This window comes from Gossypium hirsutum, chromosome D13, assembly GCF_007990345.1.
Source record: "Gossypium hirsutum isolate 1008001.06 chromosome D13, Gossypium_hirsutum_v2.1, whole genome shotgun sequence".
Taxonomy (NCBI): Eukaryota; Viridiplantae; Streptophyta; class Magnoliopsida; order Malvales; family Malvaceae; genus Gossypium; species Gossypium hirsutum.
This window is the reverse complement of record NC_053449.1, coordinates 50746433-50753326: the sequence shown is the minus strand read 5'-3', so window position 1 is coordinate 50753326 and position 6894 is coordinate 50746433. Positions and strand designations below refer to the sequence as shown.

The 6894-nt window shown below is 29.6% G+C and overlaps 1 long non-coding RNA gene across 1 annotated transcript; it reads left to right on the top strand.

Annotated features, from left to right (window-relative positions):
• The first annotated feature begins 716 nt into the window (after window positions 1-716).
• LOC107919499 (uncharacterized) lies at window positions 717-2595 on the top strand. The gene is made up of 4 exons (XR_001690371.2): window positions 717-853; window positions 952-984; window positions 1736-1812; window positions 1896-2595. It is a non-coding gene; the product is annotated as an uncharacterized lncRNA (long non-coding RNA).
• The last annotated feature ends 4299 nt before the right edge of the window (window positions 2596-6894 follow it).

Here is a 6894-nt window from a genome sequence, read left to right as displayed (position 1 = left end):
AAAACTGGAATAAGAATGAACTTTTAATCCTAACAGGATTTGTAGTTTTATATCTGTAATTCAACACTCGTTTTTCGGTATCAATTCATGGCAGAGTGTTAACTGCTGTAAAATTGTTGCTTTAGATGTTTATGTTTCTTTACTTTGTTATGCAAAGTTCTCATTTCTTTTGTTTGAAGTTTCAAATTGTCTGCATCTCTTTAAGTTTGTGAGTTTAGAAGATGGCAGCAGCTTTAGATTCTTTTGTTGACAGTCACTAAAATGCTTGGTTCTGAGGTTAGCAAAATTACATTATGTTATTGTTTAGCTATATGATCTTTCTTTCAGTGTCTAGACTTGTAACTTTTATTTCTTTTCCTGAAGTATTCATGGCTTGCCTTTTTTTGGTATATCTCCGGATACGAGTTTGAAGATGTCTCAAAAACTTGCAAATATTTTCCTTTTCTTCTTTTCCTGTGTGTAAGTTGACTCTTGCTGTCATAAAGGGCAGGTTTTGAAGGAACAACATCTTGAAAAATATGCTACTGTAGTTTTATGTATGATTTCTTTTATGGTTATTAAGTGTACAAAATTTGTCGTTTGTTAATATATTATCTCATAAAGCTTCTTTAAGAATAATTGCTGCAAGTGGTTTTGAGTGATGAAAGAAGTAACATATGACTTTCATGCTTGGAAGCCTAGCTTAGTTATAAATTGTGTAATGCAGATATGATTTCCCCTGGGCACCCACAAGGTTTACCCATTTTATGGTGGTGCTGATTACCATGATTACCATCATTATGTTGGAGAACATAGCCAGAGCAACTTTGCTTCAGTTTTTACTTATTGTGATTATATCTATGGCACCGACAAGGTAATCAAGCAATGCATGGTTACTTTTTTTCTCTCTTTGATTTAGTGCTTTCAGCTGATAGTTTAATTTGGTAACAAATTTCTTTCTTGTGTGATTAGGGCTATCGATACCATAAGAAGGTCCTAAGGAAGGTAAGTTGCTCACTTCTCTTGTTTGTGTCCTTTGCTACTTGCCAAAAGCCATCATTTCAACTTTGATTTAGCAAATGGGAAATCATGATTATCTACAAAATATACTGTAATAGGATGTGAATGGGTTGATTGGTTTAAACCGAGCTATTTCTAACTTGCTTCTAAGGATACTGATATATCTTTGGAGGACGTTATGGATAAAAGTTAAAAATAGTTTACTCTTAAGCATTTGATGGTTACTCATAGAGCTTGACTGAAAGACAAGCATCATCCAGTTCAATCATCAAAAATTATTTTTCATGCTTACTATATACTTCACCTAGAGTCCAATTTGAACGCATGGCCTTGTGTTCTGTTCCTTAGTTATTGTAATGTAATCACACATCATGATTTCCAGAATGAGAGTTAGACATATACTTAGCTAGTTTCGAATTTGATTTTGCTGTTCTTGGATTGTTTATTATCCTGCTAGATTAGAATTAATAAGTTTGGTCAATGAGAAGACTGGATGTGCACTTGATCTGATGGAAAATATAGATTAGAGTCCAACAAATGTTTTTCAATATGTGTTTGAATTATACATGTATAACTAGTTTTGTTTGAGACCATAGATGATAATATATTCGAAACTGGGATTCCATAGATCTGTTGGGAATTGAGATCATAGGATTGTATTGTTCTGTGACAATTCATTCATTGATCCTTTTAGTTTAAAGTTTCTGAGTCAAAAATCTTTGAATTTTTTTTGCAGTGGCTACTCCAAAGCAGATTAGGGAACTTATGCAAGTAGATGGCTTAACCAATGATGAAGTTAAGAGTCATTTGCAGGTGAGGGTTCTTTCTTGTTATTAATGGTTTTCTTTTCAAGTTTTGATATCGAGTATTGATGTAAGAACTTCCCTGATTTCTAGAAATACCGGCTACACACACGAAGACTTCCAGCTACCACAACAACAACAACCCCTGCAAATCAATCAGGCCTTGTTTTGGGTGGTGGTCATGCATGGATGTGTCAAGATCAGTTTGGAGAATCCTCGAAAAGGAGCAGTTCGCAGTCGGGTTCCCCTCAAGGTCCTCTCCAGTTAGCCACAAACACCGGAGGGACCTCCAGTACAGGGTGTGAGAGCATGTAAGATGATGAAGATGCAAAATCCGAGTGCTATAGTTGGAAAAGCCATGTTCAGAAACCCAGAAAAAACAATGTATAGAGTTTACCCACCATGAATTTTGCAGATAAAAAAGAAAGAAAGAAAGTATACATGGGAGGAAATCATTTATCTTATACAACCACTGTATTTATACATATAAAAGGAGAAGGATCTTGAGAATTGAGAGAGACATGTAAATTTTTTACAGGATTTAGCTTTCCTTGGATATCGGATTCATGTATTTGTTTTATTGCACAACTAGTAAAGAATTCCTGTTATCATCAATTTGGACACTTTGGCTGGAGAAATTTTCATTTTTGAATTGAAGGACTGCAATTATTGTTTATAGTGGTATTCTGGCAATTAGTTAGAAGATGAAGGGCATGTTGATGGTAACCAAGATGAGAACAAACATTTGTCAACATTAATTATTTAATATTAATTAAAATATATTTAATATTAATTATTTCAAATTATATTTTATAGTATCATATATTATGATTTTAGTAAATTCATATAATAATATTGATTATTAAGAATTTTATTAAATTATATATTTTAATTATAATATATTTAATAATAATTATGTTAAATTATCTTTTATAGTATCATATATTATGATTTGAGTAAATTCATATAAGAATATTAATTATTAAGAATTTTATTAAATTATATATTTTAATTATAATATATTTAATAATAATTATGTTAAATTATATTTTATAGTATCATATATTATGATTTGGGTAAATTCATATAAGAATATTGATTATTAAGAATTTTATTAAATTATATATTTTAATTATAATATATTTAATAATAATTATGTTTAAATATGATTAAATTATTTATTATTGATATTAATAATCTTATTAAATTTTAAATAACAATAACAATAATCATTTACCCAAACAAATTTATGCTAAGGATATTCTAGTCATTTTAGTTTTTTCCATTATGCTATTACATCTCTATTCCATTCAACCAAACACAAGAATACTATTACGCCTCTATTCCATTACATTCAACCAAACAATTGATTTGCTATTACGTCTCTATTCCATTACGCCTCTATTCCAATACAACGAACCAAACGTGCCCTAAAGGTAAAACTGCAGTTACACTTTAACTCTATATTAAACTAAAGGTAATTAATAACAATTTGTTTATCAAATATTATAAATTAATAAATTAACTTAGATTTTTATTTAATAAAATAAATACTTCAATAATAAAATTATATAAAAAAGAACAAAAAAATGTTTGTTTTTGTTATGAATATCTTATTAACTGGATGTCCATCAAGATCAAGATAAATTTTGATGCATTTTAAATTCTAATAGTCATTTGAAGTAGATCTCTACTTCATTTATACTTTTTATGCCTATAAATAGGGACTTTGGAAAACTTTTGTAAATATTCCGATTGATCAATAAAATACACTTTCTCTTTGCTTTCTCATTCTCTTTGTACTCTACTTTCTATCCTTTTATTTTATAATACATTATCAACACGATGATTCTCTATTTTTTTTTTTGCTTTCAAAATCTTTTAAAGTTGTTCCACAAATCCAATTCCTCATTTACCTTAAATTTTCACCATTACAACTTCATTTTCAGGATGTTAAAATATTCAATCTTAGAATGGATCATGGTTCTTATTCTCGATCTTTGATTTATAACTGTACAAGCATGGGTAAAGCATAAATTTGGTAAGAAACTTTTATATTTCGACCATATTTTCTTTTTCAATTAAGGTATGACTACTATTAATTTTTATTTGATATAAAGTTTACATTCTGATGGTATTTTATTTTTGTCTTTCTAAGTTAATTTTTTATGTAAAAGACATAATTGCTGATTAGATATGTTTGCTATTACTATGATACGTTTTCTCTATTACTTTTTTTAGTAAATCATTCTTTTTGAAGTTTTTTTAATTAAGTTATATTATGCATAATATTTAGATGTTTAAAAATTTTATTATTAAATTCTTGTTATTAAATATTCTTGAAATTTGATTAAAATTATGGTGAAAAGTGTTATTAACCTACTATTGTTGATTAAAAGGGAAATTTGATAGGATCTATTGAGTATTATTAACTTGCTAATGTTGAATGATTGTATGATATCTTTTAAATTGAATTTCTAAATATTTGATTAGAGCAATATAAGATTTTATAATATATATGTGGTATTGAAATTTGGTACAATGTGGATCGGATAATTTTTCAAGCATCGTACACAAAAATTTTGATTGTTTAAATGATTTTTACTATTGTATTATAACTGTTATTATGAAAACAAAGTTATTTTACTACTTGTAATAGTGCTCGTGATAATCGTCAAGGTGATGACGACGATGTTAAAGATCTTCAGGTATATTTTACTATATTTATTTATTATATCATGTTTATTATAATTGGAGAATAATCATCACAATATGAATGGATAGATTCTGATTTAAAATCCACGCATGTTTATGATGGTGATTATGAAATAGAGAATCAATAGAGGCGTTTAGAAGTTTGTCCTACTAGATTTGTTACATCCTTGAAGTGAATGCAAACATAAAGAAAATAAAAGATATAATCATGGACCACTAAAAGTGGGAACATTGTAATAAATAAGAGAACAATGAGAGTTCTCAAGATAACTCTTCAAAGGGTAAAGATAACTTAAGTTATCAATGTGATATGAAAGATTATTGGCGACATATGTGGCATATGGAAAAATATTTTGTTTCTATTTATATTCTTTGAGGAAGGAAATGAGAATGTAGTAATGAATTCTATCATTAGAAATAGAAATTATTTATCTTATTTAGTGAAATAAACAAATATTATTCAAATATTTGATAGTACATAATTAGTTGAAAACTCCACAAGAGCTAATATATCAATATCTAAAAAAGCACAAAATTTGTGATGGCTAATATAATTTTTTTTTATATTTGAAGATTTTGACATATTCCCTGAAGTGAATATTGCATATAATTGTTTGGAATTTATATTTATTTTGTTGACTTGGTAACATCATAGACTTCACATTGATTTAGATATTTCTTGTAGTAAATGTCACAATAGTACTTATATGTGTATACAATGTAACACCCTAAAATTTCTAATTTCGCTATTGTGAAAATATGACACAAATATTTGTCAGCTTTAGTGGTTATGTGTTCTGGGAGTGTTTGAGAGGTCCCAAGTACAAGCCTTCGCTTGGGTACATTTTGGTAATTTGAATGAATTAGGCTTTACTCTTGTTTAGTAGGATTTTATTTGATTGTTGGGTAAATTACATTAGAATGGGCCTGCTGGTCTGGTGGTTAAATGGTGTGTTATTATGGTGGAGGTCTTATGTTTGAATCCTTATGCAGGCAAGGGTATTTTTTTTTGCTCAGATTTCGGGATAGAGTTGTTTAATAAGGAGATTCTGAGTAGTGGATGTGTAGTGGGGATTAGGGGAGAAGATTAAGGGATTTTGGGGGTTATCGGGATTTTATTTTATTTTTTTCCCATAACCGAATTTTGACTCTCTTTTTCAAAAAAATTTTTGCCGTCTATTCTTTTCCCTCTCCTCTTGTCGAAATTCTCTGAGTTTTTCCATCTTTCTCTTCTTTTTCTTCTTCTTGATTTTTCCCACATCCATTTATTTTCTTTCGTTTTCGCACGCGGTTAGTGCTCGCTTAGTTTCGGTAAGTGTTTCTTTTCATTTCTGTCATGAATCTCTTAATGACTGCAGTGGTAATGTTTTTTATCTACAATTTGGGCGTAGGGGGAGGCTTGGACTGGTGAATTTAGTGTTCTCATCTTAACAATAGTTAAACGGAGGGTTATCGTTGGTGGTAAGTTGGGTTTCGGTTCGTTCTTGGTTGTCTATTCGCTTGTAAATTCGTTAAATTAATGTTGACTGTCTTGATTATAGGCTTTGGAGTGCTCGAGGACTATTTTAGCATTAAACAAAACCAGGTGTGTACTTGAAACGCAGAAAGAAAGGGATTGAGCGAAAAGAAGAAATTGCTTGTTGTTTGGACTGCAGCAGTAGGCTAATTTTGAAAAATCACCATAAATTGTGGAAATCAAATTAGAGGATGAAAAAAATATGGAATTAAAGCTTATTGAGTCTAGTTTCTCATAGAATAAACGGTGTAAATAATGGAATTGTAAATCGTGAGGTATAATACACTTTGTGAGACAAGGTCAGATTGAATTTGGGTTCTCCTGTTCTGACTTTGGAAAATCATCAAAAATTGGATAAAAATAATTAGGGGTTAAAGTTTACATGTTTAAATTATTAATGAGTTTCAATAGAAACAAATGGAAACATCATCCAAATTTTATACTAAGAGATAATTAATTTTTAGCAAAGAAGGGATGAAGTTGTCAGATAGCAGAACAGGGGTATGTTTGAAGATTGTACTGTATTTATTGGCTAAACCAAAAATTCTGAAAATTTTATGATAGAAAGGTATTTGAGTCTAGTTTTAAAGATATCAAGCGAATCTTAATTCGGAATTTTTTAGCTCAAGATATAAATAATTTAGTAACAGTGAATCAAGTAGACAACTTTAAAGGAACATATAAGTAAATAGTGAAAACATATATGAATAATTAATTAGCACGAGTTACATTAAAAATGGATCACATGGCGAAGGCCAATTTGGGCCGAGTGGGCCACATGGGCGTGTGAACCCATTTTTCTGAAAAGTTCTGTAAGGTTGCACGGGTCGCCCAAGTCGACTGTGGACCTACTGTAGGGTC